Source organism: Felis catus, chromosome A1 (genome assembly GCF_018350175.1).
Source record: "Felis catus isolate Fca126 chromosome A1, F.catus_Fca126_mat1.0, whole genome shotgun sequence".
Taxonomy (NCBI): domain Eukaryota; kingdom Metazoa; phylum Chordata; class Mammalia; order Carnivora; family Felidae; genus Felis; species Felis catus.
In genome coordinates, this window is record NC_058368.1 from 175,462,561 (window position 1) to 175,488,802 (window position 26,242).

A 26,242-nucleotide genomic window follows, 5' to 3' on the forward strand; every position below is an offset into this window, starting at 1 on the left:
TTTAAATGAATTGAAGTTTAATTTAAAGCAGTTATATCATAATGAGGGATGAATAAAGTGGTGGTTTGCAGACACATTCATTAAAGGGAAACATTGGTAAATATAAATGCCTGCAATTGTATTGCTATGTCAATTTAAATTTTATGTATAAGATTAATTTAAAAGAATACAGAATAAGTACTAATTCACCCTTGAAAAACACTTGCATAACGCTTGCGTGCATACAACCATATTTAATTAATTTGTAAACAAATACTATTAATTTATAAAGAAGGTAGTTTTTCTATTCAAATATTAAAGTCCCAATACCAACAAAACACACCAAAATTAACATATAATTATGATTCAATTTAAAGTTCCATCTTTAAACTCTTCACAGTCTTCTTTGGTAAACGGATCCAAAGATAGGTTAATCCTAAATAAAAGATGACAAAAGTGATTCTTGTTACTATAAAACGGTTAATAGTCACTAAAATATTTTAACTTTTCTAACATTGCAAAGCAACAGTTAGCCATTCTCTGTATTCACTGTTTTGGTAACTTTTACTTCCAGATTTTTCTTCTCCATTCCAGCACCGGCCAATAATATTGACGACTTCAACAGCCCCATTTACAGAAACTGTGTCACAAAAACTGTGTCACAAAGGCCTTAATCTCCAGGCCACTTCAAGGCACTCACAAGCCAGGGTACTGCTTGGGCAATGTCATCATTTGGCACTTGTGCCTTACTTCTAGGAACTCTGACATTGTTCCTAGTTGATTTATTTCTACACTCCTACTTTTTGTACCCCTACATTCTCACTGAACAAGGCCATTGCCCTCCTTTGGACTGCTGAGCCCCTGGTCTCCTGTAAGCTTCATCCGTATCCCCCACCACCCCACCATCACTTCTCATTACTCCTGATTAAGCACCCAGAATCACTCTTTGAAACTGAGAACTGCTCTTCATCCTAGACATCACCGACATTCTGTTCTCCTCCTCTCCTCGCCTCCCATCCTCACACTGAGGTTTTCGTGCACATCCACTGCCAGAACTACCTACGACCTTCACGCACCATAGACTGCACACTAGCCTCAGTTTGAAACTTCAAGCTGCTCGCTTGGAATTTCTACCTGAACACCTCACTATCACCTAAAATTCAACAGGCCAAAATGAAACTCAGTAGCTTCACAAAATCGGTTCTTTCTCTTGACTTCCTTCTTTCTTATCTCCTCATTCTCAGAACTCAAGATGATCTCTCTTATCTCCTATGGCCAATCCTTTGTCTCCCCTCCACAAACTCTGCCACTTCCATTTAAGTGCATTTCACTCACTTGGACTGCTGTTAGAATCCTTGGATTTTCATTTCCTATCTTGCCTCCATTCCAAACCGTTAGTAACATCAGATCTGATGTAAATGCAGATCTGATCAATCCACTGCTCTAAAATGTTCTATACTGGTGATGTTTGAGGTATTTGCATAGTCTTTTATTAAGTTTCCACAAAATACTTATTAATTACAAAAGGAAACATAAATTTCCTGAATTTGATCATTGTTGGGTGGCTTTATGAAAGATATCTTTGTTCTTAGGATGTACACACTAAAGTATTAAGGGGTAATATTTTATTTATTTTTTTTAATGTTTATTTATTTTGAGAGAGAGAGAAAGAGCATGAGCAGGGGCGGGGCAGAGAGAGAGAGAGAGAGAGAGAGAGAGAGAGGCTGAGAGAGAATCCCTAGCAGGCTTCATGCTATCAGTGCAGAGCCCAACATTGGGGCTCGATTCCACGAACCATGAGATCGCGACCTGAGCCAAAATCAAGAGTCAGACACTTAACCAACTGAGCCAGGTACCCCAAGGGGTAATATTTTAAACACACATACATACACACAGACAAAGAGAGAAAGTGCCTACGAATGAACCTGCAAATGTGACAAAATGTTAAAAATCAGTGAAGTTAGGTAAAGGTTGTGCTGGAGTTCTTTGAATTTTTCTTGAAAACTTCCTGTACTTTTGAAATCATTTAGAATAAAGGTTAAGAAAATGTTTCATGTTGCTTTACTGTTTACTTAACTGAGTACAAATCCTTGGTCCAGTGCTCACATAGGACCCTTTGAAATACAGTCTCAGTGGACTTTTATACCTTCCCTCACAAGGACTCCATAAACGAGCTTTGATCAAACTACATATTCCTGGACGTTTTCTTGGACTCCGTGAACTTGCTCACGTCCATGTCTAAAATATATTTCCCTCCCCCACCTTCCCATGTACAAAAGTCTGATTTCTTTTTTCCAACACCCATCTTACTTTTCTAGTACTTTCCAAACCCCACTAAACTGGTGTCATCTCTCCCTAGAAATTTAATGAGCCCAGGGAATTAGCAAATCAAGACACAACTGAAATAAATGGAGGAGAGATGATGCGTTTGATTTAAAACATGTAATATTTTAAAATAACTGTAGAATAGCCTGAAGAAATTCAGAGGTCAAAGGCAGAAGAGAGATTTAGGGGTCATACATCAAGAAAGAGTAATTGAAGCTATAAAATGGGTAAATTATTTCAGAATAAATATGTAAAGAGAGAGTTGACCCAACAACTACTCCTAGGGTAGCGTTGGATATCAAGTGGTAACAGAAGGGACAAATTAAAAAATACACAGAAAATACAGTCAGAAAGGCAGAAAGTGAACCATGTCATAGTTCCCAGGACACTAAAAAAGAAAGACTGAAAGTAGCAGTGAGATAATATTAAATGTGAAAAGTTCAAAGAGAAAATAGAACTAAGAGATATTAACAAACAGAAACACACAAAAAAACCAAAAACCGTGGACCATGGAAAGAGTAGTTACAATAGCACTGTTAAGACAGGGCCCAAATGAAGCTTGTTAAATTTCAACAAATATTTAATGAGGCCTTACTGGGTTTAAGGAAGGAAACAGGCTGGAATTAGCAATGGGTATACACTAAAAGTTGGAGAAGTGAAGATATAAAAGGGGAGGAAACAAAGTCTATACTTTATAATTATCATATAAATGAATTCTTACCAGAAGATGATAAGAAGATTCATCTTGTGTAATCTGAGTCTACGAACAACATAAAATATATGGGAAAATTCAACTTGGCCTCTAGTCCTGGTTTTCCCATTAATAAATACATATTAGGAAATAAGAGTCATAATACATTTCTAAATGTACTTCTATTAGTTTTTGTAATCTGGTTTAAAATTATAAGGCAAAATAATGAACTACAAGGATACTTGTTTATAACAGGCTATTTCTGGAAAAGCATAGCATATTACTTTAAATTACTAAATAATTCTTACAAGATTACTTGATGTTTAGTAGAAGCCCTCTTACCGAGGCACAAGAGACTGACAAGATCAAGGTTATGGCCAGAGCAAAATTAGATGTAATCTAATATGTTTATTAAAGTAACTGGATCTGGATTAACACTTGGAACAATGTCCAGGTTTCTTGCACATTGTTCTGCCTATTCAAACATCTTTTTCTCCCAATAAATCACGAACTACTTTTTCTTCCTAATCCCCCCATCTGCCTCATTCTTCTCCTTAATTGAACAAATAAAACCGAGTATCACTAATCTGAACATTGTTTACATGCCACTATAGCAAACAACTTATGCTATTATTGACGCAATATTACACTAACAGTCATGAGTTTCCAGTGTAACATTGCTTACAAAATGGCATTCTGTCCTAATTATTATCTTATGAAAATATTCTTCACAAAATTAAATTCTGCAGATTTACTGACTGTCAAAATAGAAGTTGTCATCGAGTGACTGTAGTAAGAGCCTACAGAAGCATTCAGCATGGTAACATGTGTATTAGGACAAGCATGTGAAGGAAAGGAAACAACTATTATGATTTATCAATTGATGTGGCATTATCAGTTACATAAATTGTATCCAACTTAATTGTTTGAGAATCCAGAATTTCCAGTGACTTTAATAAATATACTAGATCACATCTAATTTTTCTCCGGCCACAATATCAACTCATTATTTTTTTAATATGAAATTTATTGCCAAATTGGTTTCCATACAACACCCAGCGCTCATCCCAACAGGTGCCCTCCTCAATGCCCGTCACCCACCCTCCTTTCCCTCCCACCCCCCATCAACCCTCAGTTTATTCTCAGTTTTTAAGAGTCTCTTATGGTTTGCCTCCTTGTTGATGGAGCTTTAGAACATAGGTTAATTTATGAGTTGTTTCCCAGGAATGAAATAATGACATCAAGGCCATAATTCAAGAGCAGTTTTGTCAAAAGCATTAAATTATACTGCAGCATCCATGGAAAGGAAGTGACTATAAGAAGTGACACAGGATGTGTAATTTTATATTGCAGTTAAAATGTTTGTCTTCATCAATATGGATGAGTTTTGTAATCTCTATTAAAAAGCTGCCATTAGGGGCGCCTGGGTGGCTCAGTCGGTTAAGCCTCCGACTTCAGCTCAGGTCACGATCTCACGGTCCATGAGTTTGAGCCCCGCGTCGGGCTCTGGGCTGATGGCTCAGAGCCTGGAGCCTGCTTCCGATTCTGTGTCTCCCTCTCTCTCTGCCCCTCCCCCGTTCATGCTCTGTCTCTCTCTGTCTCAAAAATAAATAAACGTTAAAAAAAAAAAATTTTTTTAAAGCTGCCATTAAATCACAAGCAAGTGTGGTCCTTTCGCTCAGTAAATTCTCATCAACATTTACCTTCTGCTCTTCTCTACTCACACCTACATCGGCGGTCTAGTCTATAACTCAGTGCTTTAACATTGTTTGTGCTTTTGAATTACGTTGAATAGTTGTAGCCTCATTTCTACAGTTCTGCACATCGCATGTGACAATTAGGAAACCTACTAGACTAATGTGACCCAAGGGTGACTAACCTGTTAGGAAAGCCAGTCTTCTTTCATACAATCAACTGTGTTAACTTGCTTTCACTGGATAGTTGTTGGTATTTCAGCCTGAGTCTGTATTTTTCATTTTCTTCAAGCATTTTAGAAATGACTTTGTATACTTTATTCCATACGCGAACCTTAAAAATATAAACACAGTTAAGGAACACCGAGCAGAAAGGTGGAAATACATTTTGACAGAGGCAACTGGCAGTGACTGAACTGTGTTGTACCTCAACTGAAACCATGCTAAGGCAATTCTAGCACTTACAGACCTAAAACTTAAATGTGACGGTTTTCCCATGATCAGTGATCTCTTCTGCTAATTTCCTAGCATTTCCTCTCTGTACTATTTAAATGAGCTACCCTGGATGAAGGCAATGCCTATAAGGTCCTATCTAAATGGTTCTAACACATTCAATTTTGTTTTCAACAGTTATGAAAATACTGAATTTCTATTCCACTGGGAAATTACTCGATTTTTAATGGGCAAGTGTTTTACATCTCATCTACTAATAGCTTCCTACACTGGATTATTAGGATTAATGAAAAATATACGTAAAGCACGTACCCCAATGTGTGGCATATTGTAGTTACAAGTAAATATTGGCTATTGCTCTGTTCTCTTCACCCAAGAGGAATTGATTCTTGGAGGAAATATTTCTTAGTACAGTGGGAAGATCAGGTGCACACTCAAATTACATTTGGGGTTAGTCACCTTGAATGCTGTTTTACACTATACATGGATTATAACTCATATAAACTCAAAGCTCAGAAACAATACAATTTGACGTGTCATTATCAACTAACGATTTCTTTAAGCTGAAGTGCTTAAGATCCATGGTGGAAAACAAAGATTCGTAGAGCTACTGATCTCGACTATGTTGAAAACACTCAAGTTGCCATGACATTTGGACAACCAGAGGTGAAAATGGTTCGGCAGTAAAGGTTCATCCTCGTTAGCTTTTCTTCTAGGAAGTAAATGTATGTCCCTTGTCTTTAAAAGAGCAATATGTCATTAATACAGATACATTATTCTTTTCTGCGAAATCCATGATTTTCTCCTTATATTACACTACCTATCAGAGTTTGTTATATTCTGTGGAACATATATTTTTATGCTTTGAAAAATCTCCCATTATGTTTTGATTAAAATGTGTTCATATCTTCAAACACTGGAAGGACTGTTCTCTATAGTCAATAAATATTTCCAAACCCAGTTCTATTTCTGCTAAATTAATTCTATTTTCTCATTTCAGTAAATTAAATTTTCAAAAGATGGAACTGTTTTTACTGTTGAATATCTTCACACATTTGTATTTAGAGAAGTTAATCTAAAATTCAAATATTGCTCATTCTCCTTTATAATAATATACCTTTTTCTTTTTCTTCATTACTTTCGAAGCTTCATTCAAAGGTATAGGGAAATCAAACTGCTTAGCTAAATTCTTCTGGGTTAAACCTAATTTAAAAAAAAGAGAGAGTGAAAGGTAAAATATCAAGGCCAGCACATATTTTAAAGGATTCACTATCCTGAGAACAAAGACAATTATAAATGTCTCCTGAGCTCTCTTTGGGGATTTTTACACTCGTTGGTGTATTTCTGATCACAAGATGCTACCGGTTTACCAACCAGCTAATACTATGCTGGGGGAGAAAACCAAGAAAACTAGAGACAAACTCCCTTAGAAATGTCTAGAAATCCCTTAGAAATCTCCTTTCTTTTTTGATTTGAAAGGCGAGTCCCAAAAAAATCAGCAATAGAATAAACAAATACCAGAGGCCACATCTTAACCCAATGCATCTCCAAACTCTCCTTTCTTCTCCGTTCAACTCCAGACACACATTATGCTTTCAACTATTCAAAATGCCTGGGGTTCTTCAAATGTTTTGCTCTTATCCTTCCTAGCCTTTGCACATGCTGTTCTATCTGGCTAAAACACTCTGTGTGCATGCATGTGTACACACACACACACACCTGCCAGGCAAATTTCTACCTGCTCTTCAAGATTCAGCTCACACCGTCACCTCCTCTCTACAGTCCCCTGAACAGCACTGGCTCTAGGAACGCTTAGGTCAGAGTACTTAGCACACTTATATTTTATTTTTTTTTATTTTTTTTAATGTTTTTATTTATTTTGGAGACAGAGAGAGACAGAGTATGAGCAGGGGAGGGGCAGAGAGAGAGGGAGACACAGAATGTGGAGCAGGCTCCAGGCTCTGAGCTGTCAGCACAGAGCCCAACTTGGGGCTCGAACCCACGGACCGTGAGATCATGACCTGAGCCGAAGTTGGACGCTTAACCAACTGAGCCATCCAGGCACCCCCTTAGCACACTTTTATATCACACGTTTATAATGTGTTTCCTCCACTAGGCTGTGACCTCCCAGAGGGTAATAACTATGTGGGTCTTAGTCATCTTTCTAGCCACACTACCAGACACACAGTAGGTACTAATAAAGGTTTGTCAGGAATGAATAAGCTTCCTCCCTCTACTCACCAGACCATGCTGCCTTCCCAAATATTAACTGTGAGAAGAAAACCCAAGGGCTTGTGTGTCCAAAGACAAAATCATAAAACACTAAGCATGTGGTCCCTGAAAGCCTTTATATTCCCCTACCCGAACACTTACCCACCTTATTCCTACCCTGCCATCACCACTCTATACCTGGCTTTCTTCCACTCATTCAATATTTAGCTTTCCAGGAACCTTCTCTGATTTCACAAAGCACCCTACATGCTCAGTAATCATAACGTTTACCATGTTGTTTTATTCTTTATTAGAGATCCAATATCTAATACCATACACATTAGAAATGCAGTAAGCATTCCATTTGTTAGCGAATTAGAGTATGTTCTAAAATGGCATTGCCCAATTTCTTAGAAGCACACCACGAATTCCGTGTGGGGCACACACACAGCACTAAAGAACATTGACTCACACAGTGAGAAACTCATTCTCTCCCATTCTTTTTCATTCTGATTACATCAAGGAGAAAGTTTGGAAGTAGTATGTCATTAAGACTTCCCTGAGACTTGCTCCTCTCTCTTTATGACCACAGACCACCTTTATTAGACAAGCTATTTGGCTAGAATTTAATAATATTGTTGTTCCTTTATTAGATTGCTTTTAATTAATTTCTATTTGTGGCAAATGGTACAGGCTTGCCGCTGAGGTAATGATGTAACGTGTTCTAAAAAGAAAATTTAGTCGAGAGGGGAAAATGCACATATTAAGTAAATATATTAAGCAAATGATAGTACAGATGAAATGCAGATAGGGCATAGGAAAAGAACTCAAGTCTGGGAAATCTCTGTTCTTCATTTACCCATATGGACCCTTCTCCCCTAAATGCCTAAGCCTTTGGAATACTATACTTGCATCATTCCAAATGTTTTCCATTTGTAAGCCTTTCCTAACCTACACATTACTCCCCGGGGTCAGGATAGGAGCCATCAAGTCGACCTGTAATTATCGGGGCTCTAAAACGTGTCAAGGAGTATAGGGGATGCGAAAAAGAGAAAGGACGAAATCATTTCTTCTACTTGTTTTGCATACTTCACTGAAGGTACCTCCAGTACATACCAAAGGCTTTGTCCCAACTCGTGTTTCCAAGCTTCCTCTAGCCTTCTTTCTGCACAGTTTCTACACACTCAAAATATGTTTCTAGTTCTTCCCTCATCACTCTCCATCATGGATCCATTCCCAGGGTTATGCTCACACATTTTTCCCACATATAATTCCTTCCTAGCTCAGCAACATGTGGGACTCTCGTGGAGTTTCTGCCACTGTGAAGTCTTCCCTAATTCTCTCATCCTCAAATTACTCACCACTCTGAAAGCATTTACTTGTACCTCCACAATAGTATTTGTCATCCCCTGTGATATATCAATTATGAATACATCTCCCAAGTTCTGTGAGAACTAACTTATCAGTCTTGCCTGAAATGTTAGAAGAGTTTCCTGATTTGCCTGTCCCTGGATTTCTAAACTCCACTGCATCTTACAAACAGCCGAAGATAAAGTTGCTGATCTTCCAGAAGTGTAACTGTCTCTGATAGCTTCACTCCACCATTCAAAAATCTTCAGTGACTATAAAATTATTGTCTCCAAGGCATTCCACAATATGGTCCAAAACTTGCTGTTCATTCATTCTACAAATATTTAGTCCATTCTCACTATATACCACTCACTGGAATAACCACCCCCTTCCCTTCAAGCCATCTCTGTTCAGTAAGCCAACATTCACTGGTCATTTATTCCATATCAAACACTGGGCTGGGCCCTATGCATACATTACATACTGCATTTAGTCGTTATAGTGACTTATTAAGGTAGGAAGTATTATCCCCATTTTACATATAAGGAAACTGAGGATCGGAGTGGTTAACTAACTTGGCCAATATCGCACTGCTAATAAATGACAGAGCCAAGATTATGTCTTTCTGACTTCAAAGCCAATACCCTTGATAATTTCTACCATCCCACTAGGAATTTCTCCATTCATGTCCCTTGACTTCCTGCCTTTATGCCTCTCCTTTCCCTAAACTCTCAAAGCCTTTTGATGGGGTCCATCTTACAGCATTCACGTCTACTAGCTTATATTCACATTATTCATTTAGAAGTTCCTTACGAGCGGAATATTTGTCTGATCCATCTATGTCACGAGCACCTAATCTAGCGTCCACAGTGGGGGACACGTTCATGTTGTTGAACAAGTAATTCAGCTGGTTCCCCAAGAAGAGCTAGGCATAAGCATTTAATAAATGTCCCTGTAATATTAATATTAAATCCACCCAAAACTGAGTATAACTTAAGCACTTTCTGGCTTGGTTTAAATATAAATCTATGCCAGGACCTCTCTCCCTTAACTCTATTCCTGGTTGCCCAAGCACAGCAGGGGGGGCTCTGAAGTTAAGGGCTCCATCCTCTGCCCAGCTGCCTAGCACAGAAACTTCAGAGTTGGCATGAACCCTTCCTTCTCCATCTTTCCGTCAGTCATTGGTCCTGTGTGCCAGCTCCATTGCTCTGCCTTAGGTCAGGCCTTTCATCTCTGTACTGGACCACTGTGCCCCCTACCACTGTGCTGTAGACTCCAGTGTCTCCCAGCCAACCCCATCGTAGTTCTCCTTCTTCCAGATCTGATCCTGTCACCCCTGCCACAAAGGAGCAGCAAAAATCCCAAAAGAGAAGCCAACTAGAGGAAAGACGGACACCTTAGGTCTGCACAGGGTAAAGTTACAACAGCGCAACACTGCTTTCATAATCATGCCTACCCAGTTACTTCTAACCGACATAGGTGGGGATCTCCAGCAGGAATTCATGTATCCCCTCCCTTCTCCCCGCCAGCTTCTTCACCTGCTTTCAGTGTTCTTCACTTCCAATCCACTACCTTGCTGAGGGACTATTATTTGTCCTCACATTTGTGGCCCTAAAGCAATACAGGCTTTCTGTTGAATCCATTGTATTTGTCCTGGCTTCCTGCCAAAGCTGTAGAGCTCCCCACCACCACCACCACCATACTCTTTCCTCTTCTTAGAACAGGACTTTTATTTGTTTCTATTATTCAAAGAAGCTGGAAACCCAGGGCTAAAATGTTTTATACTACCCCTGGATTTTTTAATCCCCAGCAGAAGGGCCAGGAAAAAAAAAAAACCCAAAAACAAAAACCTGAGTGCCTTTTAACAATGAGGCCATCAGACGGGATTGAAGTCCAAAATAATGACCCTGCTTAGGTATCTCTGAAGGCTTCCCACCACAGCTCATTCTCAGGAGTCAATCAAATTATACAGAGTACCATTTTATACATCTAAATTATCACAGCAAATTTAATCTGGAAGGATACCACACAAATATAGATTATAGAATATGGATTATAGAATATACAGAATATAGATTATTCAACTTGGGCTTCAGTCTTGCCTACCTCCAATTCAATCTCCCTTATATAGATAGCAATGGCCTAAATTAATCCAACCTCATCACTTCTCTTGTTCAAAACCTTTCAGTTTAGGATTTCAGAGTCACTGAAGACAATGGGGAAGGCGTGGTAACTGACTTCCCAAAATTTCACCCCAAACGGCTTCACCTTTTGAAAATTCTACATAAAACCACGCCCTCAGCATTACTTGAAGACACAGAACACTGAAACTGCAAAATAACTGGAAGTAAAATAAGAAAAATCTATTGAATCGCAGAGCTATGATCCCATGTGCTCCCCCCCCCCCCCACCCCAAGCAGGGCTTTGCAGCCAACAGGGAAGCCAAAGGAAGGCACTAGAGAAAGTGCCTGCAGGAGAGCTGGAGCAACAGAAAGACTGAATCCACCCTAAATCTGAAAACACTAAGACAAAACCCTATGGATCATAGCACAAATTACAGGGAAGGGAGTTCAATGGTCAATTTAAAGGCCTAGACACCACATAAAGTACTAAACATGCCATTTAATGGGACTAACTCAATTTAAAAGGGCAAGCATGATTTAAAGGGACAGTCTTTCAATTGCATGGCTTCTAGGGGAGAAAAAGAACAAAAAGGAAGGATCATAAATTAGGTCACAAAGAAAACATCGGTAGTACCCATAAAGTGGAGACCTTACAAACACTCTGACTACAGTGCAATAAAACTAGAGTTTACTAACAGAAACAAAACAGAAAAGTCCTGAAAATTAAAAATTTTTTAAACTTTAACTCCACAGTGAGAAGGGTAATACAAACTGAAATTACAGAATGAAAAAAAAATAGTGACACTGAAAATACTACGTATTAGAATCTATGGGATTTATAATAGTGGTTAAAGGAAAATTCATTGCACTAAATATTTTTATCAATAAAAAGAATAAAAATAAATGAATGAAATGTCCTGCTGAAAATAAGTATAAAAAGAACACAGTAAACCAAAAGAAAGCACGTTTCATCTTTATTATCTATCTTCATTTTTTAATGAGGAAGAGACCAGAAAAACAAGATGTCTCATTAATAAATCAAAATCCTGGTTTTTTTTTAATTAACAAAATGGACAAGACACTGGCTAACTTGCTCAAGAAAAAGGGAGAAAGCACATACATACAGAAAAAAAAAAAAGACAATTTGGAAATAAACACTGAAACACAAGAAATTTTTTAAAATTTTTTTTAACATTTATTTATTTTTGAGACAGAGAGAGACAGAGCATGAATGTGGAAGGGTCAGAGAGAGAGAGAGACACACACAGAATCTGAAACAAGCTCCAGGCTCTGAGCTGTCAGCACAGAGCCCAATGTGGGGCTCGAACTCATGAACCGTGAGATCATGACCTGAGCCAAAGTTGGACGCTTAACCGACTGAGCCACCCAGGTGCCCCAGGAAATTTTTTAAAAATCATAAAATACCACTTGTGGACCTCTATGCAAACAGATTTGGAAACGATGAAATAGATAATTTCCTAGGGAAATACAGATTACCGTTAGACTTAGAAACCTTGAAGAGAGCAATATCCATACAAGGTATAAAGAAAGTTAAGGAATTATCCCACAAAAAGCACTAGACCCAGATGGTTTCACAGAAGAACTCTACCAAACCTTCAAACACCAGGTAGTCCCACTGTTCTATAAATTATTCCAGAGCATAGAAAAGCAGGAAAAGTTTATTTTCATTCCTTTTATGAAGTAAGTATAACTCTGATACCTAAACCAGATGAAAACATACAAAGAAAGAAAAACCACAGATCCCTATCTGTCACAAATACCAATGCCAAAACCTAAACAAATTCTTAGCAGAGTCCAACACTACTTTAAGAGAATAACACATCATAACCAAGTAGGCTTTATTTCAGGAATGCAAGGTTGGTTCAATACTAGGAAATCCATTTATATCATATGCCATACTAATAAATCTAAGGATAAAATATATTTATCTCCATAGATCTGAGAAAGCCTTTGACAAAAATTCAACACCCATTTATGATAAAAACACTGAAAAAATAAAAGTTGAAGAATACTTTTTAATATTTTAAATATAAATGCCTTGGTCCTCAAGCCAGTACCTTATATAATGGGCAACACTAGAGACATTTCCCCTAAGGTCAGGAATAAGGCAAGGATACCCCACAATCTCCACTACTATTCAACATTGTACTCGAGGTATTAGCTGATGTATGCAGTATTATGCGTGCAGTCAGATAAAAACAGGCGATATTTTGATACATGGCAGGCATAAGAATGGGTAAAAACGAAGTGAAATGATCTCTACTTACAAATAATACCATAGTATACCTGAACAGTGACAAAACTTATTCTAATAATAAAAGAATGCAGTGAAGTGCTAGGACCTAAAATTAACACACCAACAGGCTAAGTGAAAGAAGACAATCAGGAAAGCTCATATATTGTATGACACAATTTATACGAGATGTCCAGAAAAAGCAAATCTATGCAGATAGAAAGTTTAGCACTTGCTTAGGGCTGGCGTTACGGGTAGGGGAGGCCCGTAAAAGGGAACAGTGAGTGTCAATGGATACAGGGTAGGGTGCTAATAGGTACAGGGTTCTTTGGAGGGCAACAGAAATGTTCCAAAATTGAGTGTGGTGATGGTCATACAACTCTGAAAAGCACTGAATTGTGCACTTTAAATAGGCGAGTTGAATGAACTGTGGATATCTCAATAAACTTTCCAAAAAAAAAAAAAAAAAAGCACATGTAGAGGGATGAGCCCTCAAAAGAGGGGCAGGACTTTTCCAGAAGGAACTGCTCTCTATCTTAACTGCGGTGGTGAGTTACTAAAGAATATAACCTTGTCAACCGCCTCAAAATGTATATAAATCAATCCTAAACAAAAGGTGATTTTTGAAAGATCAAGAAGTTTCCTATATACAAACAACAAGCATTTAGAGGACTTTACGGAAGAGGAACAGACGAGAAGGCCAAACACCTGGAATAAATTTAAGAGGATATACGCAAAACCTATGGAAACGTTTCAAATGGAAAACATTCCCGAAGGACACCGAAGCAGATGGAAGAAATGTTTTCAGAGAGGAAGTGACTCAACAGGGTAAAGATGTCAGTTCTGCTCAAGCGAATTTGTAAATTCAGCGAGCGCTAGGAACGCCGACAAGCACCCCGACGCCCCCCTCATTCTGGGGGACGCCGGCGGCTCCCTCCGGTGCCCTTCCCTGTCCGTCGGGCTGACCTCACATGACCGGCGTGTGCCCCTGGGCGCCCTCTCCGCCGCACGCGTGACGCCGGGCACGCGCGGGACCCGTCTTTCTGCCCCCCGCGCCGGCAGCCGGACTGACGGGAGGCGGAGCCTGGCCGCCGACGGCCCCAGTGCCCCGCCCCTCACCAAGGCCGCGGGCCACCGCTGGGCGGGAGGGCTGACAGGACGCTGACGGAAGGCCGAGGCCCGAGGCGCCCCACCGCCCTGAGACGGCGGCCCAGGGGACGCGGGGACCGACTCCCAGACCGGCCCCCGACGGGCGGCGCGCCCCGCTCCCGCACGCCCGCCGCCCCCTAGGTGCCACCTGCTCGCGCCGCAGCCCGAGGACCGCTCCGCGCGCTCGACGCCGGCGCCGGTGGGGAGGCCGCGGGAGCCCGGGGGCCGGGGGCCGGCTCCGCGCCGGCCCGGGCCGCCGCCCGCGGCTCCTCGGGGCTGCAGCCGGCCCCGCGCCCGGTGCTCCCGCGGCCCCGAGCCCGGCGGCGGCCCAGCTGCAAGACGACGCCGCACCGGTGCGAGCCGAAGCGCGTCACGTAGACGAAGCGCGCCAGGTCCCGCTCCTGCTCCCTGCCGGCCGCCGCCATCGCCGCCTTGGTCGCGCAACCGCCGTGGAGCTTCCTCAGCGACCCGCGGAGCTCGACGTCCAGTGAGCGGGCAAGTCGGCGGACTGGGGGCGGGGGGGGGGGGGAAGGGGGCGGGCCACGGGGCGGGGCGGGGGCTGAGGGGCGAGCGCTGGTGCGTGATCGCGGGGCAGGCCGTGGGCAGGGGATGTGCGTGAGGAAGGAGGGACGCCCGGTGATCACTCGGGAGACCACCCTTTAGAGGGCGGGGGACCCGGAAGGGTTTCTTTGCGGGGATGGTGGACCACTCCGCTGGAGAGTGGTGTTGAGGTTTGGGGACCAGATCACTCGGGGGTGGGGAGCAGACCGTGGGGGCACAGCCCTCTGAAGAAATGAGCTGAACCAAGAAGAGGATGGGGGAAAGGAAGCGGGCCACCGGGGCTCCCTTTCCCGTGGCTGAGGGTGAGAAAGGTTTCCGAGTGATGAGCTGACCCAGGACTTGACCGATCTGGAGTGTCAGTCAATGAAGTTGGGGGCCTGGGGGGAGGGGAGGGGAAACGGCACCCCTTACTGCCACAGGGTTCCGGTGAGACCTTGGCATGGCATATGTTGTGCGGGGCCAAGGGCCTGAGGTAGGCGGCTTACGCATGCCGACTTGAGGCCCATCGTGGTTCTGCTGCTTCCCAGCTGGATTACCTGGAGGCTACTTTCCTTCCATAAACCTCGTTTCCCCAGATGTAGACTCCGCATGACTGGGTTGTTAAATCAAAATAAGGCATTTTAAGCATCTGGCACATAGAGATAGTTCCCTTAGACTTAGACTTAACATTTCACATTTATTGAGTACATACCCTATGAAGTGCCCATGGTAATATCTTTACATTTATACTTTACAAATGGTTTTCCCATAGACCACCCTTTTAAATCCATGCAGCATTTTTTAGCAGAGGAACTGAAGCTCCAAAATGAGTGACTTCCCCCAAAGTAATAGGCAGAGACCTATTTTTCTTAAAATGAATCTTTTTAATTGAATTATAAATACGTGCAGAAAAGTGCACTGATCATCAGTATCCAGATGGATGAATTTTCACACACTAAATATATCCATGTCAAAGCCACCCACGTTCAGAAATGGTGCAATGCAGAAGCACCTCATGTCCTCACCCAGGCCCAATCCCTTTCCCTTCTTTCCCAATTCAAACCGCAGCAATTAGGTTTGCCCATTGTGTTTGACTTCCTTCACTCAAGTTGTGTTTGTGAGGTACAAGGTATGGCACGAGTTTGTACCTCATTTGACTACACCGCCATTTATTCATCGGTTCCACTGTTGGTGAACATTTGGTTGTTTCCAGTTTGAGGCCATTATGAATAGTGCTGCAAGGAACATTAAAATATATCTTTTGTTGAACATATATCACAAGGGGTATACTTTATTGCTTAGGGTACTCATAGGTTCAGCTTCAGTAACTACTGACAAACAGGTATTTAAGTGGTTGTACAAATTTTCACTTCCACCAGCAAAGCATGAGAATTCCAGTTGCTCCACATGTTCATTTTGCATTGTCAGTGTTTTTCATTTTAGTCATTCTGATGGGTATGTGTATTAGGGCTTTCCAGAGAAACAGAACCAATAATGATGTGAGTGTGTATGTGTGTGGAGGGACAGAGAGAGAAAGGTTTTAAGGAATTGGGTTACATAAGAATGTAGGCTGGCAAATCCAAAATCTTCAGGAATGGCCAGCAGCCTGGAGACCCAGGGAAAAGTTGATGCTTGTAGTTCAGGTCTGAGGACCAACTGCTGGCAGAATTTTCCCTTCTTCAAGAGAGGTCATTAGTTTTCTATGAAGGCCTTCAACTGTTTGGATGAGATCCATCCACACTATGGAGGATAATCGGCTGTCCTCTAAATGTTAATTTCGTCAAAAAATACTTTTGCAGAAACATCTATGATAATGTTTGACCAAATATCGGGGTACTGTGGCCTAGCCAACGGGACATATGAACTTAACCAACACAGTGTGATATGCTTTCTTGTAATTTGCATTTCCCTGATTACTTAGGACGTTAAGCTCATTGGCTATTTGGATATCATCTTTTGTGTTTAAATCTCTTGTCTATTTCTTGTAATTTGCATTTCCCTGATTACTTAGGAAGTTAAGCTCGTTGGCTATTTGGATATCATCTTTTGTGTTTAAATCTCTTGTCTGTTTCTATATGGGATTTTCATCTGGTTCTCAGTCGTTAAGAGGACTTTTTAAAAATATGTTCTGTATATTAGTTATTTGTTAGTCATACGTATTGTAATTTTTTCTCACCTTGTGACTCACCTTTTTATGCTGTCTACAAACTCTTAATAAATAAAAGTTTTTAACTTTAGTCCAATATATCCGTATTTTTCTTTAGAATTATACTTTTTGTGTTTGATTTAATAGATCTTTGTCTATCCCGAGAAGTTCTTGGCTATCTTTTAGAAGCTTTATTGTTTACACTTCACATTTAAATATTCAATCCACCTGGAATTGATTTTTAGGAATAGTATAATATAGAGCTTTAAGAATCATTATTTGTTTATATGGATATCTAGTTCATTTTGGCTAAAACCTCCAGTATAAGGTGGATACAAATGATAGTGAACATCCTTGTCTTATTTCTGCCCTCAAGGTAAAGTTTCAATGTTTTATTATTAGGTATAATAATAATTAAGTACTGTAGTCACTATAAATTTTTTTTTAATCATGGTATTTGTCAGATTAAGGAAGTTCCCTTCTATTTTCAGTTTAGTTTGGTGTTAAATTTTATCCAATACTTTGACTATAATCTATTGAGATGGTTATATAATTTTACTCCCTTTGTAAATGTGATGAATTGCATTGATTGAATTATAATGTTAAACCAACCCTCTATTCAGGGATAAATCCTACTTGCTTGTGGCATATTATCATTTTATATGAAAAATTTATATCATTTATATTTATTATATATTATATATTGTATATATATTATATATTATATAATAATATGTTATATTATTATATAAATGATTTATTTCCTTTATAAATGAAATGATTTATTTCATTTATATGAAAAATTTTATTTTTCAATGTTTTCTTTAGACTTTCCACTTCTGTGTTCACGACAGAGAATGACTTAAAACTTCTTTCTTACGTATTTGGTAGAATTCATTGATGAAGACACCGGGGCATGAAGTTTTCTTTGTAAGAAGATCTTTAGTAGTTATAGAATTATTCAGATTTTCTATTCCTTTTTGGGTCCATTTAGTAAACTGTGTTCTAGGATTTGTTCAGTCTGTATTTTAAAGCTTAGTAGCAAAAAATGTTCAAATATTCTTTTATTATCTTCTTAATGTCTCTAGGAGCCTTGCAAGATCCTCCTTTTCATTCCTAATATTGATAATTTTTGCACTATTTTTTCTGATTTGGTCTCCACAGTAGACCATCAGTTTTATTAATCTGTTCCAAGAATTAACTTTTGGCTTTGCCAATTCCCTCTGTGGTCCTTTAATTCTTTCTATAACATCCTGTGATGGATACTTAAATCGTTGATATTAAGCCTTTTTTTTTTTTTTGTAATGCAGGCACATAAAATGATACATTTTCCTCTGAGCATAGCTTCAGCTGCATGCCATAAGTTTTGTATTTCATATTTCCGTTATTCCATTCAAAATATTTTAATTGTAGTTTCTTAGACATATGGGTTGCTTATAAGTATATTGTTTCATTTCCAAACATTTGCGAGCTTTTCAGTCTTTTTGTTATTTATTTTTAACTTAGTTCCGTTGTAGTCAGTGACTATACTCTGAATGATTTCATTCCTTTGAAATTTTCTGAAACTTGTGTTAGAATGCAGCCTGTGGTCTACTTTTGGGAACTACCTTGTGCAGTTGAAAAGTATGTGTATTCTGTAGTTGTTGGGGCTAGTGTTCTATATATGCAAATTCGATCAAATTTATGAAGTGTCTTATCTAGGTTTCTTTTTTTTAATATTTATTTACTTTAGAGAGAGAGAGTGCACACGGGCACACACACAAGCAGGGGAGGAGCAGGGAGAGAGGGCGACACAGAATCCGAAGCAGGCTCCAGGCTCCGAGCTGTCAGCACAGAGCCTGACATAGGGCTCGAACCCATAAACTGTGAGATCGTGAGCTGAGCGGAAGTCAGATGTTTAACTGAGTGAGCCACCCAGGAGCCCCTTATCTAGGTTTCTTAATGTATCCTTGTTGATTTCTTTTTATCTGTTTTGTACTATCCGTTAAATAAGGTCAGACTGTTCTATAAGTTGCTGACAGAGGTGTGCTGAAAATCATCCTCTATAGCTCTGAATTTTTTCTTCTCTTTTTGTCAGTATTTGCTTTGTAGGTCTTTAACTGCTGTTAGATGCCTACACATTTACAATTGTTATATCTTCTGGTAATTTGACCCTTTGATTTTTATGAAGTGTTAGCTCTAATGATGCTTCTTGGAATATATTCTGGTGGTTATTGTTTCATGGTATATCTCCATTATTTTACCCCCAACCTTTTTTCCTTATAATGTCTGTTGTAAACAGCATATAGATTTTTTTTTTTTTTGGTAATTCTACAATGTATTTTAAACATCATGAGACATTAATATTATTATTGTTTTATACACTCAGTATTCATTTTGACTTACCAAATTTTGATAAATCTACCTTCTTTGTTGTGTTTTCGTTCATTCCCACATACCTGTTTTTCCAAATGGGATTATTTTCTCTCTACCTGAAGAACAACTTTAACATTTTACGTTAGTGTGGTTGTACTGGTGATGAATTCACTTAGTCTTTTTTGTAACTACTTTTAAAGAATGTTTTTGCTGACTATCAAATTCAAGCTCGCCCGCTATTCTTTCAGCACTTTGAAGAAATTCTATTGTCTTGTCATTGCTGTTTCTTTTGAGAAGTCAACTGTCAGTCAGATTCCTGCCCCTTTAAAAGTGATGCAATTTTGGGGCGCCTGGGTGGCGCAGTCGGTTGAGCGTCCGACTTCAGCCAGGTCACGATCTCGCGGTCCGTGAGTTCGAGCCCCGCGTCGGGCTCTGGGTTGATGGCTCGGAGCCTGGAGCCTGTTTCCGATTCTGTGTCTCCCTCTCTCTCTGCCCCTCCCCCGTTCATGCTCTGTCTCTCTCTGTCCCAAAAATAAATAAATGTTGAAAAAAAAAATTAAAAAAAAAAAAGTGATGCAATTTTTCAGGGCGCCTGGGTGGCTCAGTTAAGCAATCCGACTTCGGCTCAGGTCATGATCTCACGGTTCATGAGTTCGAGCCCTGTGTCAGGCTCTTCGGTGACAGCTCAGAGCCTGGAACCTGCTTCGGATTCTGCGTCTCCCTCTCTCTCTGTCCCTCCCCTGCTTGTGCTCTGTCTCTGTCTCTCAAAACTACACATTGAAAAAAAAAAAAAAAGTGATGCAATTTTCCCCTCTGCCTGTTTTTCAGATTCTCTTTTTGTCTTTGCTTTTCAGCACTTTTATCACGAAATAGTCGACTGAGTGTGGTGTTCTTGTATCTATCCAGCTTGGACTTCATAGTGCTTCTTGAATGTGTGATTTGCTATCATTTGTCCGCTTTGGTAGATTCTAAGCTATTATTTCTCCAGCTGTTGCTTCTGCTTCATTCTTTCCCTTTTTTTCTGAGACTCCGCTACACATATTAAGTCTTCTTGTACCCTGTTCCGTATATTTCTTTTGCTCTTTCCTGTGGTTTCCGTCCTTGTTTCCGTCGTCGCTTCCGTCTGGTTATTTTCTGTAGACCAGTCCACTAGTCCACTTGCCACGAATTCACTAACCTGCCATCAAGTTCTAAATTTCAGTTACGTTTTTCAGTTCTGGGATGAAATGGAAACTGAGTTTTCTGCCTCTGAATTTCTTCGGAATATTTTCTAGAACGTATTGATCAGAGTGGTTTCCCATCCCATTAGGACCCGTGCAACCACTTTCTTTCTTTCTTGTTTTTTGGTTACTTGATTTTTGAATCCTGGTGTTCTGGGGAATTTGTGCATGCCAGATAATGTATAATTAGAACTATAGATTATTTGAGAGTCTGGATAATATTTATCTTTCATTTCTGGCAGGCAGGTAGGGTAGGGGAGTTTGAATTGATTTATAGCTTCGCTTGAGTCTTTATAAAGGTCGGTGTGTATCTTGTTCAGTCTTGCTCCTTAGAATGTAGTTCCTCAGATGTCCCAATGTAAAGCCTGGGGCATTTACTAGGCCCTCCTTGGGTGACCTTGAACGCTAGGCTGCCACTCATAACCTGGGCAGCATCTGGGGAGGGGGGAGAATTATGGTGGAGAGTCCTCTTGGTGCTTCTCTAGTGTTTGATGGTCTTCTTGGCAGGAGAGACGCTGGACCTGACACAAACTAGTGCCGCCCCCCCCCAGCCACCACAGGGGTGGGGCAGAGGCAGGGACCAGAGAAGACCGGCTTCCACGCCTCACCAGTATATTCACTCTCACTGGGCCCACCCTGTGCTCCACTGGCAGTCGGTGGGGATGGCCTCTGACGGGACTACCAGCAGGATGTCAAGAGAGCCAGGTGGGTGGAAGCATTTCCCAAAGCCAGAACCTTCTCAGGGTTCAGATCTCATCCCAAAGGACCCTCCTGAGAGTAGCCCCCTGGGGTCCCTCTCTCCAAAGCAGCCTCTGTGCCCAAGTCCCTTCCTCACCCAATGTCTTTCCCGCGGGCTACGAGGTTCTTTCTAATGGAGTGGCTTACCCCACAAGCCACTTGTCACCTCACAAGCCCTCCAGTTGCTACATGAAAGCAAGGACCCTCACCCTTTTGTTCCCACAGCCTGTCCCCAGGCATTTAACGCAGTGCCCGAAACACACGTTCCACACTCCCCTGTTGTATTTATGAAGAAATAACGAAATGAGTGGCTAGACGCATTAGAAAAGGCCAAAAAGAGAAGGAAGTTGCTCAGCTAACTTCGTCCACCAGGTGGCAGTCACAGCTCCCATATAAAAGAGGATCGCCCCTTTCAAGGAGAAACCACTCAGTTTTTATTTTTGCCAAGGAGTTAGTAGCCTGAATTCAAACCACGACTCTTTCCTTTGGCTTTTCGAAAGTAACACTTGGAGAAGGTGCGTTCCCAACCCATATGTCCCGTGGGGCGAGTGGTCCTGGCCGGGCAGGCTGGGGTAGTGCTGCATAGAAAGACCAGGGGCAATTGGATAAGAAGGCATCTCAGCCCACAAAAGAGATATTTGCTCCTCCTTCGCCCCTCATCAGACAGCTGCAGGAGCCGAAAGAAAAACCAACGGATGCATATTCCTAGCCATGAATTTCATTTGGCCAGTCGCAGGCCTGGGGACATATGGCTCCCCCCCCCCCCAGGAGGCAGCCGCTGACGACTGTCGGATAAGGGCCTTCCCACCTCATCTGTGCTGAAGTGCTGTTCCTTCACCCTCCACTGGCTCTGACGAGTACTTCCCGCAGCTTCTGCCTCATTCCTGGGAATGTACAGCGTGGGGGACCTGGACCGGTCCTTGCTGCTGAGCCCTAACTTCCAAAGAGCTAACCTCAGGGACTCCTTGAGAAAGAAAGCGGCCCAGGCCAATTCCATGTCAGGGGGTAGGAAGCAGGGGGGACGGTAGGTTTTTTAACAGGAAGAAATTGTGATATATTTTAAAATGCTTACATTAAACAAATAAAGCTTTCACCCCCAAAATACAACTTAGAATTATGTGTTTCCCAAGGAATTATAGGGGTTCCTCTTTAAGACTGGATCCTTTATGTGTTACAGGCAGAGGACGAGGTAATGGTACCTGAGTTTAAAGGCGTGTGACGGTTCAATTCTATTCTCATACCTGTCAGCAGATTTCTGCGGCCTTTGTTTCACCTGAGATAAGGTCTACCCGCTCCCTTTTTTTGGCCCTTTGTGAATGAGAGAACCACGGGATGGGACGCAGCTCAACACTGAGTAAGTTGGGATTGAATGGATGGGAGGACCCCGCCCTGTGGGGAATGCAGAGAAACTTCGCTAAACCTGGTGGCAGCGAAATCAAGTATTCCCTCCCTCCCCTGCTGCCTACACCACCAAATCAACACCCATCTCACACATACACATGCACCCGCACATGCTTTGGCCCCTGGTTTTTAAGCCCCATCTCTAAGATTAATTAAATTGTCTGTGTCATTCATCTATCTCAGCTTCTTTCCGGAAAACCCCTCCGCATTAAACTAATGCTTAATCCGAATTAGAGCCCATCCAAGGCATCGAAGCGCCGCTCCTTACTTGCTAAAGCAGGATCTCTCTTGCCCTTTCAAACAAGCAAAGGATTTCAATGAGACCTCCCAGGACAGGGAGGGGAACGGGGTAAGAATTTCCCTTTGTAAGCGATATGCTCCTTTTGAAGCTTCTGTGTGTCTAGGTAGGATTAGAACTGCCTCGTTTCCTCCTGGTTCCCCGAAGGTTTCGCCTTTGCAGAAGCGTGCCAAGGGAATGGGATTAGTACTGCTTGGTGAATTGTGTTTCCTCCAAAATTAGCACAGCATGGACCCGAGTCGTTCTCACTCCAACCTCTAGCCCTCCCGTGCCCACCTCTCTCCGTTCTGCCATCGCTCTGGCCCATGCCTCTGTCATCTACCAACATCCACCGTCCTCACTCACAGACACCCCTGCCATCCCTTCCTAAATTGTTCTTCTGCCCCCACTCTAGCTCCCCTCTAGTCTCCCACCATCACCAGAGTAATCCCAACTCAGTTCCCACCCTTGCCCTGCAGCTCCTTTTCAGCAGCTCTGCGTCTGATTTAAGACAAAACCCAAAGCCTCTGCCCCGGCTAACAGAGCCCTGCTTTATCTGGCCCTTTGGCCTCTCTGAGCTCATGCCACGACCTCTTCTTCCCCTTGTTGCTGTGTCCAGCCACACTGCTCTGCCTTAAGTATGTCAAGCTTGGTCTTGCCTCAGGACTCTTGCATGTGCTGTTCCCTCTGCCCAGAATACCTTTCCCTTATATGTCACCTTGGCTTGTTTTTCTCCTCATTCAGGTCTCGGCTTAAATCTCGCCTAGAGATGCCTTCTCGAACCTCCCAGTTCAAGTAGCTCCACTTCTCGTCTCCACCAAGTTACCCGGTTTTATTTTCCTCGTGACTCTCAGAACATTTTCCTGTTAATATATGTGTTTGTTGATTATCTGATTTCTGCTTCTGAATGTAAATGCCTACAGGACAGAGACTTCGCCCCCACAATATCCCCAGAGCCCAGAACAGTGCAAACACTTGGATGAATGATTGACTGACCAAGGAAACCCCTCAATATAATTCTCCTTTGCAGATTTCCACCTTTGGCTAATAGAGGGCAAGTTCAAAATTCAGATGAGTGGTTCTGTGCATAATAATGCCTTATCTTTGTAAGGCACTGTCTCCTGAGAATCTCCCGGCAGCTCCCCATGTTGGGAACAGGCATCGCATCTTGCCAGGGCTCAGAAGTTGAAATGACTCACCCAGACCTCTCTCTCTTACACACACAGGTGAGGTCTCAAATCCAGGTCTTTGTTTACAGGACGTAAATGCCAAGAGGACAGAGACTTTGCCTGTCTCGTCCCCACAGTATCCTCAGGATACGTAATATCCTCAGCAGGTATTTGCTGGAGAAATGAGGGATACATGAATGAGCAAACTCGAGTAGAAGTCTCTCTGTGAGACGGAGGCACAGTCTAAAACAAAGCCGATTCTGACCTTTCACCCCATCTGGCTGCTCTGCTCTCCATATCCAGAGGACGCCCCTCCCCTCTTGGCCCCTGGATCCTGGGTCTGAGAAGCTTCCAGCTCAGGAGGTGTGCGCACCACCCCTCCCAGCCACTATGCTCGCCCTGTCCTTGGGACCCCAAGGTTTAAAAATTCAAGGCTTGGGGGCGCCTGGGTAACTAAGTCGGTTAGGCGTCTGACTTCAGCGCAGGTCATGATCACACAGTTTGTGAGTTCGAGCCCCGCACGGGGCTCTCTGCTGTCAGGGCGGAGCCCGCTTGGGATCCTCTGTCCTCTCTCTGCCCCTCCCCTCCCCCACTGGTTCTCTCCTCTCTCTCTCTCTCTCTCTCTCTCTCTCTCTCTCTCAAAATAAATAAACTTAAAAATTTTTTCAAGGTTTTCACGAGGCCAAAGTTCTTGCTTCTCCACATGGTCTGCGATGCAGCAGTTCGGAGAAGCAGTTCTGAGAGCTTGTTAGAAAGACAAGAGTTTCAGGCCCCCAGGAGTGCTGAATCAGAGCCTGCATTTGAACAATATCCCTAGCTGAACTTGGTGCCCATTAGCACTGCAGGGCTCGGAGCTACCTTTATCTGGCATTCCGATCTCTATTTTGCTTGTGAAATACCTGAGCCTTGGGGCCCCATCAGCTCTCAGGCCCTCCTGAAGCACAGATCCTTTGGCGGCTGTTTTGAGAGCAGGTCTAGGAAAGAGAACTTATATCCAAATCCCGTGAGTCACTCATTCAGTAAACATTTATTAAGCACTTACGCTGTGCAAGGCACATGACTGCTCCTGAGGACACAAGCACGGGTAAGACAATATCTCCCCCGCCCCAAAAAACCGGGTAAACAAATGATGTATAATGCTAATTACACATTGTAAGAAATACTAGTCCGAAGGTGTGCTTCTGATAACAAAGTGTGATGGGTGGGGAGGCGGGACGGGGAGACTTGAGAAGGAGCGATTCAGGAAGTCCTCTTGGAGGTGATGTCTAAGTGAAGTCCTGCAGGGTGGAGGAGTTGAGTTGAAGTCTGAGGTCGGGGAGCGGCGGTGGGGTAGACAGATACTTTCTCACTGAGGAGGCAATTGGTAGGAAGACCATGCCCCAGAAGAAGGGGCTTGCATCGGAGGAGGGCCGCAGTGTGGCTGGAGTGCACAGTGGAGAGAGGTGGGGGTGGGGGCCGGGGCCAGATCCCATAAGGCCTATGGGCTTGAGAAAACAAAAGCAGTTTTTTGGCTTTTTTAACATTTATTTGTTATTGAGAGACAGAGAGACAGAGTGTGAGCAGGAGAGGGGCAGAGAGAGGAGGAGACACAGAATCCGAAGCAGGCTCCAGGCTCCGAGCTGTCAGCACAGAGCCCGACGCGGGGCTCGAACTCACAGACCGCGAGATCGTGACCTGAGCCGAAGTCAGACGCTTAACCGACTGAGCCAGCCAGGCGCCCCGAGAAAACACAAGCAGTTTTATCTCCAGGGCCATGGGATGCTGTGGGAGGGTTTGGCAAGGCAAGGGCAGAGCCAGATTTCTGTTTGACCCCAGCTAACATGGTGGGGTGGGTGTTGGGGGGAAGGAATTGTAGCAGGTGGAGGCAGTAGCAGGGAGGGTGACCGCGAGGAGGCAACGCTGAGGCGGGGCAGGGGGCCGGGCGTTCCCCTGACTTGGTCCTCACCACAGCCCTGGAGACCGGTGTCCTTGTCCCCTCCGTACAGAGATAGCAAGTGCACTGTCTCAGAGAGGGGAAGGGACTTCCCCAAGGTATTGGCAGGCCACGATGGCCAGATCTGGCACTATAATGGTAATGATAATGACAGTCTCCAAAGTTTATTGTTTAAATGCTGCTTTTTTTACGATTGCCTCATTGAAGACTTAACCTCCGCCCCGAAGATGGGGA

The 26,242-nt window shown here is 42.5% G+C and overlaps 2 long non-coding RNA genes across 5 annotated transcripts; one reads left to right on the forward strand and one right to left on the reverse strand.

Moving 5' to 3' along the window:
• CA1H5orf47 lies at window positions 1–14,654 on the reverse strand. 2 transcript variants are annotated; one of them, XR_002744860.2, is made up of 5 exons: window positions 14,378–14,654; window positions 6,260–6,345; window positions 4,875–5,023; window positions 3,026–3,064; window positions 1–415 (listed from the first exon to the last, which is right to left on the reverse strand). It is a non-coding gene; the product is annotated as a chromosome A1 C5orf47 homolog (long non-coding RNA). The 2 variants fall into 2 exon arrangements; XR_002744861.2 differs by lacking the exon at window positions 3,026–3,064.
• Window positions 14,583–23,800, forward strand: LOC102899162. 3 transcript variants are annotated; one of them, XR_002744868.2, is made up of 5 exons: window positions 14,836–15,092; window positions 20,998–21,195; window positions 22,406–22,582; window positions 22,813–22,978; window positions 23,651–23,800. It is a non-coding gene; the product is annotated as an uncharacterized LOC102899162 (long non-coding RNA). The 3 variants fall into 3 exon arrangements; XR_002744867.2 differs by lacking the exons at window positions 14,836–15,092; window positions 22,813–22,978 and adding an exon at window positions 14,583–14,716; XR_002744864.2 differs by lacking the exon at window positions 22,813–22,978 and having other exon boundaries at window positions 14,846–15,092.
• Window positions 23,801–26,242: the final 2,442 nt, after the last annotated feature.